A 10,841-nucleotide genomic window follows, 5' to 3' on the forward strand; every position below is an offset into this window, starting at 1 on the left:
GCAGGGCGGGAGCACTAGCTAACCCAAGATGTGGTGTTTTTTGGTTTAACTGGTATGGGTTATGGGTTTATAAACCAAAATTCTTTTGATCCTTTCTCTAATCACACCAAATTTCATCATGCATCTTTTTGTCCTTGCTCTGAATCCATCCTGCTATAATATGGGCCCTTTTAGACACATGAACTCTGAATGCAAGTGGGTCATAAAGCCCTGATGTGGATTCAGCATCAACTGTATATTATTTCTTTTTACAGCTCCTTGTATATCTAGCACATGACTCTCTCCTCTTCCATTTCCTTCAGATTCTGAAGCTCTGAGCTCTCAGATTAATATTGCTCAGGACACCCCGGGGCTTACCCAGATGCAGTAGATGAAAAATTTAATAGATGATCTCATTCATTCTTCTCCACAAGCATTTTATTTAGTGCTTTCTGTTTTGTGCACTGGTAAATTTAAAACCCATGAAATATATTCTTACATAATTCAGCTGTTCCAGAGAATGCATTACATGACAAGGCTATTATTCAGGTCCTTTCCGTTTCATGCTGTCTCAGGTGCACAGAGGTGATTAGCTACACAAAACAAGAACAAAGACCTCAAACCAAGCTTTGAGAAGGTGGGAAAAAGAAACTGCAGCAGTAGCACAGAAAAAGGAAGAGTAGCATGTGAATTTGGTTGCCTTTACATAAAGGCAATGGTTATGGGCAGTATCATTCACTGTTTAGCCCACTCCTGCGTAAGGGACAGGAAACGCGGGGCTTGTACTTACAGAACTTGCTTGGAATCCTTCCATTAAAAGATGTGCATATATCACTGGCCTCTCTGTGGCAGTAGCAGGAGGCTCAGGTAGTACCCACTCTCGGTGGGCTCCACAGAAGCTGTGTGCCAATGCACCGATGCCAAGCTGGCCACAGCTCCTTTTGGCTTCGAGGCAGCACAACGCTCACAGGCTGCGCAGCAATGTATTCCCTCCCACCCGCAATCCTGCCCCCAAGCCTCCTCTCAAAGGGGTGTTCCACACTGTGGGAGAAGAGGAGCTCGCCAGAGCATTCACGTTGATTGTTAGTAAGTCTTGGGACAAAGGGGAAGTTTCAGAGGACTGGAAGAAAGCAAATATTGTGGCGATAATTAAAAAGAGTACATGGGACAAGTAATTATAGTCTTGACATCCAGCCAGTGAGCTCAGGCAAAATAATGGCTACGCGGAGATTCGCTTAATAAAGAATTAAAGGAGGATAATATCGCTGATATTAATCAACACGGATTTATGGGATAAACACATTTTGTCAAAGTAATCAGATTTTTTTGAAATGAGATTACAAGTTTGGTTGATAAAGGTAATAGTGTTGATGCAATAGACTTGTGTAAGGCATTTGACTTGGTATCGCACAACATTTTGATTAAGAAACTAGAATGATACAAAATCAACACAGCACATGTTGCGGATTAAAAAGTTGCTAACTGATAGGTCTCAAAATGTAACTTTAAGCAGGGAATCATCATCAAGCACGTGTTTATAGTGTGGAGCTTCTTGTTTCTATGCTATTCAATGACCTGGAAGAAGAAAGAAATCACTATGATAAAGTTTACCACTTCCCCAGTCTTCATATTGTCTATGAACAATAAGGAGCATGGGTCTCTGATGCAAAGTGATTTAGATTGTTTGGTAAAATGGGATTTTATTACAACCAAGTGTAAAGTGTAGTTTGGGGGACTCTATCCTGGGAAGCAGAAGCTGAAAAGGGCTTGGGTGGGGGGGTGGGTGTCTCGATGGATAATCAGCTCAACATGAGCTCCCAGTGTGACACTGTGGCCAAAAGGGCCATTGTGATCCTTGGGTGCATAGACAGGGGAATCTCAAGTAGAAAGAGGGGTATGTTACTTCTGTATCTGGCACTGGTTCAACTGTGTTGGAATACTGTGTCCAGTGCTGGTGTCCGGAATTGAAGAAGGATGTCGATAAATTGGAGACAATTCAGAGAAAAGCCACAAGAATAAATAAAGGATTGAAAAACAGGCCTTATAGTGATAGGCCTCCATCTTTTTAGCTTAACTAAAAGAAGTTTAAGGGGTGATTTGAGCAGTGTGCAAGCACCTGCATGAGGAACACAGATTTGATCATAGAGGGCTCGTAAATCTAGCAGACAATGGTATACAAGATCCAATGGTTGGAAGTTGATGCTACACAAATTCAGACTAGATATAAGGCACAATTTTATTTTAAATAGTGACAGTAATAACCATTGGAACAATTTACTAGGAGTTGTGGTAGATTCTCTATCACTGGACATCTTTAAATCAACATTGAATGTCTTTTATAAAAGACATGCTCTAGTTCATCCACAGCTATTGGACTTGAAGCAGGAATCAATTCAGGGAAGTTTCAGAGCCTGTGTAGTGCAGGCACTCAGACTAGCTGATCAGAATGGTGCCTTCTGGCCTTAATCTATGAAAATGGATAAATGAATGCTGACAAAAATCAGCATTAATATAACCATTGACTTTGGGTAGGTCTGGGGTGACTGGACGGTACCCAATCTCCACAAAGGAGGATACTAAGAGCAGAGTAGTAACCTTTCATCACTGCCACACATACAGTTCTAATCCCTGCTCAGATTCATCATTTTCATGCCTCCCTTTACCCACAGAAAGAATTAAACAAATCTAAATTATTCAAAATGTGGAAAATATAAGAAATGGCTAATTTAAGTCACATTGTGTGAGCTCATCACATGTGGAATTTGTCTAGCGGTTAGAATTAAAAGCTGAATCTTGCTTCTGGGGTCCAGTTCCCAGCTTGGCCACTGGCTGACTGTAGGCTCTTGCACAAGTCATAAAAAAAAATAAATCTTTCCATGAATTCTTTTCCCCAGCTATAAAATGGGTACAATACTTATCTGCTGAACCTCATAAAGGTGTTGCAAGGCTGTATTATTTGATGAAGAGTGTGCAAATTATCTGTTGAAAGGCATTCTAGAAATGCACAGCTGATGGTACAGTGCAGTATCAAGGTTTGTAATCATGACTATGAGATGGACACATTAGTCATGAGCTATGAAGCCACAAGTAAGATATTCAGCATATTGGTTTTATTTACACTCTTGCTTTGTTCTACAACATATTCACGTGTTCTGACTAGATCACAGAGATTACAAGAAAATCATCCCAAGTTTGTTTTAAAAAAAGTTATTGGGAATATTTTTCCATCTTACCTATAAGCAACTGCTTTATTTATCCTCAGTTAGCTTGTGCAGACCTCTGAAGGTGAGGGGGAAAAAACATTAAAGATAAATGTTTAAAAAGCACTTCTAAATATGAACTCTATTTTTTCTGTATTCCACAGATTTAAAGTCCAATATCTAGGCATATTCAAGAGTGAAAAGAAAGAGCTGTGCAGCTGAGAGATGATGTCCCCTGTACACTGGTATAAAGTGATAATGCGCTCCTCCTTAGTTCTACGGGTAGTGCAATAGTGAAGTTTAAACTTCTTACTTGTCCAGGACTGAACACTTCCAACCTTTGGCTTTAGAGATGAATGATTTGAGGGCGAGAGCAGGAAGAAGGGGAAATTCCATATTTGTGGGGAAGGAAAGATTGCATTGGCAAGGTGATTTACCAAATAGCTGTTTGAGGCTGCCTGTAGGTCTTCAGTTTTACATGAGGTCCCTGGTCAATGGATTAGCAAACCATTCCCAGGTACATAATAAACATTGTTTATCACTGTCACGGCTGTGTTATATTCACAGGATTTACAAGGGGACCTTTAGGACCATTAGGATCATCTAGTTCAGGGGTAGGCAACCTATGGCACACGTGCCAAAGGCTGCACGCGAGCTGATTTTTGGTGGCACTCACACTGCCCAGGTCCTGACCACTGGTCTGGGGGGGCTCTGAATTTTAATTTAATTTTAAATGAAGCTTCTTAAACATTTTGAAACCTTACTTTACATACAACAATAGTTTAGTTATATAGTATAGACGTATAGAAAGAGACCTTCTAAAAACGTTAAAATGTATTACTGGCACACGAAACCTTAAATTAGAGTGAATAAATGAAGACTCGGCACACCACTTCTGAAAGGTTGCCAACCCCTGATCTAGTCTGATCTCAGCCCAGGAATTATACAGCTCAGCAATTTCACACATTTGTCTGACGAAGTGGGTATTCACCCACGAAAGCTTATGCTCCAATACATCTGTTAGTCTATAAGGTGCCATAGGACTCTTTGTTGCTTTTTACAGACCCAGACTAACACAGCTACACCTCTGATACTTGACAATTTCACCCAGTAATTCCAGCATAAAGCCAGTAACTTCAGGTTAAACTAGAGGATCTCTTTTTCAAAGATAACCAAATCTTGATTTAATTTCTTCAAGTAGAGGAGAATCCTCTGCTTTCCTAGTTACGTTGTTCCAATGGCTAATTACCCTCACTGTTAAAAATGTCCAGCTTTTAGGCTGAAGTTATCTAGCTTCTAGCAATTGTTTTTGCCTGTTTATTATGTTTTTGCCTGTTTCATTGAAGAGCCTTTTAATATCAGAAGTCTTTTCCCCAGGCAGGTAGTTATAGTCCAGGATCAAGTCAACTCAACTTTATCTGGGATAAACTAATTACACTGAGCTTCTTTACAGTGAGAAACTAAGGCTGATTTTCCAGACCTCAAATCATTCTTGTAGCTCTTTTCTGAACCCTTTATACTTTATCAACAGCCTTTTTGAAGTGTTGACACCAGAACTGGACATAATATTCGAGTAACAGTCTCACACACAGTATATTGTGTTCAGTGGTCTAACATATCTGATTACAGAAAATTACTGGACAGTTCTGATGTTGCTGGCTGTGAGGTCATTTGGGTTGTTTTTAAAGAGAAGTGTTTTTATAATGAATATGTCATGTATTTTAATCAATCCTCTGGCAGTATGCAAATGTATTCAACAAAGACAGAAAGGAAGAAGTTGATTGGCTGATTTGTGACATTACAGTTCAGCTAGGGAAGATACCATATTCCCCATGAGCGGAGCAGAGAGTACGAGACAAGAAGAGAATGGCAGAGCAGCACTTACGTACCAATCCTGGGCTGGGCTCCAAGCTGGTTGTATTAGTTTAAATATGTACACAGCCAATGGAGAGCTCATGAACAAACAAGTCACTTCACCTGCCTATGATGTGACTCACATGTCACATTGCTATTAGACAACTCACACACTCCATTTTGGAAGGTTAACCTAAAATTTAACGCTGGACAGAAGGAACAATGGACAAAGTTTTGTCTGAATCTTAGAATATTTCTATTTCAGTTGGAAACCACATAGCACTTTGTGCTTTCAACTCAAAAGGAGTGGAAATTTTGGCTGTTACAGCTTAATTTTCAGTCTAACCCCAATACTGATGGGATGCTAGCTAAAACCTCAAACAATAGCTGTCAAAGGTAAATCTAGACAGTCTAGTACAGGGTGAGAATATGCCTATTCTATAATTTAAAGCATTAAACTATCTAGGTTCCCTGTCCAAGGCTTTAACTGAAGTACCCAGACACTTAGGCCTACTCCACTCTATGGATTATAATTATTTTGTTAAAGGGGCACTAAATTATCCATAGCATGCACTGGTCCCTAATTCTACCATCCTTCCAGCATACTATATCAGAAAAGTGTGAGGTCTTGCAGTCACTACCGCCTTCACAACTATAAAAATGAATTTCCTTCTTTAATGCATATTTACCCAAGTTATATTATAACTGTTCATTACTACTGCTTTCCTTTAACTGTTAGGTGTGCCATTCTACCTGCAGTGTATGAACAACAATAGCAGGCTATTAGCTTAGCAAAACACATACAGTCCTTCATGGAGGGTATACACTCCACTGCTCTTCACACTGAATAATAGGTGGGGATGACAGATAATAAAAATGGTTAGGGACCAGTCCTCAGTGACCAGGATGTGGGCACTCAGGCCGAGTAGTTAGAGCAGGGATCAAAAGCCAGGAATCAGAAGACCAGGCTCAGAACTGCACTGAGAGACCAGACACCAGAGCCAAGGACCAGAGCTGAAGTCAGAGGTTAGTGAAATCTTCACTACTGGGATAACTCAACCTAATTTATGCTACTCCAACTACTTGAAGACTGGAGACGATGTGGCTTAAGTCGACTTACCCCAGTATCTTCACTGCTTCGACAGGAGATGCTCTCTAGTCAACTTCCCTTACTCTTCTTGGGGAGCTGGAGTACTGGGGTCAACCAGAGAGCACTCTTACATCAATTTAGCGGGTCTTCACTAGACCCGCTAAATTGACACTCGCCACATCAATTGTGGCAGCATCAATCTCCCCAGTAGTGAAGACAAGCCCTTATTAGTGTCTAAAACATACACATTATAGTTTAATCAAAATCAGCAAGGTTCCCCAGCTGAGTTTCTCTGTCAAAGTCCAAAGCTCCTTTGTGTTGTTGGGACACCATTCTTAGCTCAGATAAATCTGCAGTGAAGTCAATTATCAATGAGCCCAGTAAACCTAATAAAAACTGCCAGAAGCTGAGGACATTTGAAAAAGCAGCAGTTTAAACCTGGTGACCCAAATGGTAACATTTAAGATGACCAACATTGATTTTGAAGGAGACTAAGGGTAATCACCTGGATCGATTGGTCTTCAGCTGTTGTTAAGACTGCGCCGATCACAACACATCCGCCATTCTTCTCGCATTCTTGCCTTTCTTCTCCATGTTCATCCAAAACGTTTAACAATGTCATCTGCCCATCTTCTTGGAGGCCGACCAGGTGGTCTTTTCTGTTCTTGCGGGTACCACTCAGTAATGATTGTGGTCCACCTATCGTCCATAAACCGTGCTCTGTGGCCCACACATTGTATCTTATTATATCTGCTTTCTACGACAGTATCTTTCACACTGCTGCGTTCTCTAATAATTTCATCTGGGATACGATCCAGAAGGGAAATTCCCAACACAGCTCGTTCCATTGTCCTTTCGGCTACTGACAGCCGCTGTTCTTCTCTCTTCGTCAGTGCCCACATTTCACTGCCATACAGCATGGCTGGCAGCACTGTTGAATTGAAGATTTGTACGGGTGGTTTTGTTGATTTTTCTTTTGAGGACATCTTTGGTGGAGGTAAACGCACACCATCCTGCCTGAATCCTTCATGAGAGTTCTGTTCATGCCTTGGCGCATATTAACTTTTTGGCCCAAATATACATACTGTTCCACTACTTCAATTTCTTCTGTTACTGTTATTTGGGCTTTTTGTAAGATGTCTGATCACATGTATTTTGTTTTGCAACGGTTCATTTTCAGACTGACCTGACTGCTTTTCCTGTTGAGTCTTCGTAGCATGCTCTGCAGTTGGTTGGTGCTTTTGGCAATTAGTATGAGGTCAGCCGCAAATCTGAGCTGAGATAATCGTTCTCCATTTATATTAACACCATTCCTCCAATTGATCTTGTTCTTATCCATTTCAAGGCAGGCATTAAAGTTTTGGTGAAATCGTATCTCCTTGCTTTACACTTTTCTTGATTGGGATGCGGAGGGGAGTAATGTCAGTTGTACATCCAGTATTCGCTTCCTTCAACAAATTGATGTACTGCGTATTAATGCCCTGCTCTGCGAGCGCCTTTAATATTGCGTTGAACTCAACGCTATCAAAGGCCTTTTCATAGTCGACGAAAGCAATGCACAGTGGGAGTTTGTATTCCCTCGCTCTTTCTAGGAGCTGGCTAAGGGTAAATATATGGTCGATCGTGCTGAAATTTCTTCGAAACCCTTCCTGCTCTCTCGACTGTTGTTCATCGAGACTCTGCAAGAGTTGGTTCATTATCACCTTTGTAAAGAGTTTATAGATATGAGAGAGCAGGCATATAGGGCAATAGTTCTTAAGATAAGAAAGGTAATTAAATTCTTAAAATTTTCTTTGGAAAGAAACTGATTCTACTCAGACAACTAAGTAATTGTAACCATTTTCGCCAGAAATACAGGGAATAAATTTGATCTAAATCCTCTGTATGTCCTAGCTACATAAATTTGGTTGTGGTCTAAATATTCATTACTGGAATTTTAAAACATTTCACCTGCAAATAGTAAATTCAAATCCAGCCCAGAGTAATGGCACCTAAATGTAGATATTCTGATGACTGCAAAGTGAATTTTTTGCTTTCAGTCTATTTCCTATTGAACAAGCACACACATTACAAAAACCCACTACCCCAAGCAACAGTAAGTTGTAACATTGCTCGCTGGAGGAGGAAAGCCAAGGATTGAGTGGGAAACAGGATGACTCCTCATTTCACTTTGAATATCAGATGTGTGACGAAACGTGAAACCCTGAACATTTTTCAATAGGCCACAAAGCCAATTTGAAACTTTAAGTGATCCCTTGATCATCAATAATACTTTGACTAAGGAAACTTTGAATGCTTCATGTAACAGAATGTGAGATAGGAAGTAGAGATATGTGGGTTACTGTCTGAAAAATGAGATTAACAAGTACTTGCCAGGGCTGTTGATTTAAATTCTGTGTGCGGATTTAAGTGTATTAGATTTCTTGTACAGCACACTGGATCCAATTAGTATGCTACATGCTCTTAAATCATAGTTTGTATCTGGTAACAAATGGGACAGGGAGACTAATATAAAGAAATGATGTAGTACAAATTGTAATCATTATGAAAGCAAGTGAATTTTGTTTGATAGAGAGAATAGGAAGGTACCTGATAATGATTTAAAAAAAAAATCACTGACATCGGTTATTTTTTAAACATAAAATGCATAAGATGAGTGTCAGCACACAATATTTCTACAAAGGTAGCAAAAATAATTTATTTAGGCAGGTGGTCATTAAAAATATTCATTGTCTAGGTGATTATGTAAAGGAAGATGGAGAACAGATGCCACAGCTAAGTATCCTGTGGGATACAGAGGCATTACTCAGTGAGATTAGAATCACACCAGAACATGTGAGTGGTAAACTTCACGGTAAAACAGGGCATCCATCCAAGCCAAGTTTGAAGAACCTATTGAAACACATCATTATCAGCAGCTTGTAAATCTCTCTGGTATTAGGAATCCTTCAGCAGGCAGCTTCTCTCCACAGTAACTTTTTTCCTTTAGGCATCCCACCATTATTTTCAGTAGGATAGCCTTAGCTGGAGTATCAAACATAAATAAGGTGCCAGCTTTTTCTCCACCATGTCCTCTCATGCTACTTTAACCCATCTATGCATGTGCAACTGTGGAATGTAACCTATCATTTAAACCAGCCTCTGTACCAGATGGATGGAGGATAGCTAATGTAACACCATGTTTTTTTTGCTTTTAAAAAGGGTCCTCAGGCAATTTTGGCAATTACAGATCAGTAAGCCTTATTTCAGTACTAGGCAAACTGGTTGAAACTTTAATAAAGAGCAGAATTATCAGACACATAGTTGAACATGATTTGTTGGGGAAGAGTCCAGATGGATTCTGTAAGGGGACAATCATGCCTCATCAATCTATTAGAATTCTTTGAGGAGGTCAAAAACATGTGGACAAGGGTGATCCACTGAGTATAGTGTACTTGGACTTTCAGAAAGCCTTTAACCAGCTCCCTCACCAAAGGCTCTTAACCCAAGTAGGCAGTGATGAGATAAGAGAGAAGATCCTCTAATGGATCAATAACTGCTCAAAAGATGGGAAACAAAGGGTACGAATAAATGCTTAGTTTTCACAGTGAAGAGAAATAAATAGCGGTGTCCCCCAGAAATCTATATTGGGACCAGTGCTGTTCAACATATTGATACGTTGAATGGAAAAAGGGGTAAACAGTGAGGTGGCAAAGTTTGCAGACAATACAGAATTACTTGATAATTAAGTCCAAAGCAAAGTGCAAAGAGTTACAAAGGGATCTCACAAAATTGGATAAAAAAAATGGCAGCTGAAATGTAATGTTGATGAATGTGAAGTAATGCACATGAAAAACATCATCCCAATTATACCTACAAAATGATGGGGTCTAAATTAGCTATTACCATTCAAGAGAGCGATCTTGGAGGCTTCATGGATAGTTCTGTGAAAACATTCACTCTATGTGCAGCAGCAGTCAAACAAGCTAACAATGTTAGGTAACATTAGGAATGGGATGAATAAGATGACAGTAACTATCATGCCATTCTATAAAACCACGGTACAACCACCCCAGGAATACTGCATGCAGTTCTGGTCACCCTATCTCAAAAAAAGATATTAGAAATGGAAAAGGTACAGAGAAGGTCAACAAAAAAAAAAAAACAATTAGGCATATGAAATAACTTCCATATGAGGAAAGATTAAAGACTGGGGCTGTTCAACTTGGATAAAAAATGACCAAGGTGGGATAAGATAGAGGTCTATAAAACCATGAAAAGCATGGAGTAAAAGATGCACATATCCTAACTTCTTTTTATTTAAAAGCAGTCTTTATTTCATCTCTCCTCCTCAATTTTGAAACCCATGAGGCTTGTATTATTTTGTATACTGCTGAGAACAACATGCACACAAACCCCACTTCAAAAAAAGTCATTCAGAAGTCCCTATATCCCTGCTAAAGTAATAGTAAAACTTCCATATGTTAAAAATGTTAGGGGCTCGATAATCATGTGAAATTCTCCTGAATAACTTGCCCCTGTAGTGGCTTGAGTCTCAGTTTACCATAGTGGAGCAGTTTACCATTTGAATTAAATGAAACCAGTAAACACCAAATGATTTTGCTTATGATTGAGATGCAACATTGCTCAAGTTTGGTAATCAATTCCAGGCTCCCATCTAGATATGCTCATCTTGCAATTCATACACATAGACAAGGGTTCATTTCTGGATGAGTAAC

This window comes from Mauremys reevesii, linkage group 1, assembly GCF_016161935.1.
Source record: "Mauremys reevesii isolate NIE-2019 linkage group 1, ASM1616193v1, whole genome shotgun sequence".
Lineage (NCBI taxonomy): Eukaryota > Metazoa > Chordata > Testudines > Geoemydidae > Mauremys > Mauremys reevesii.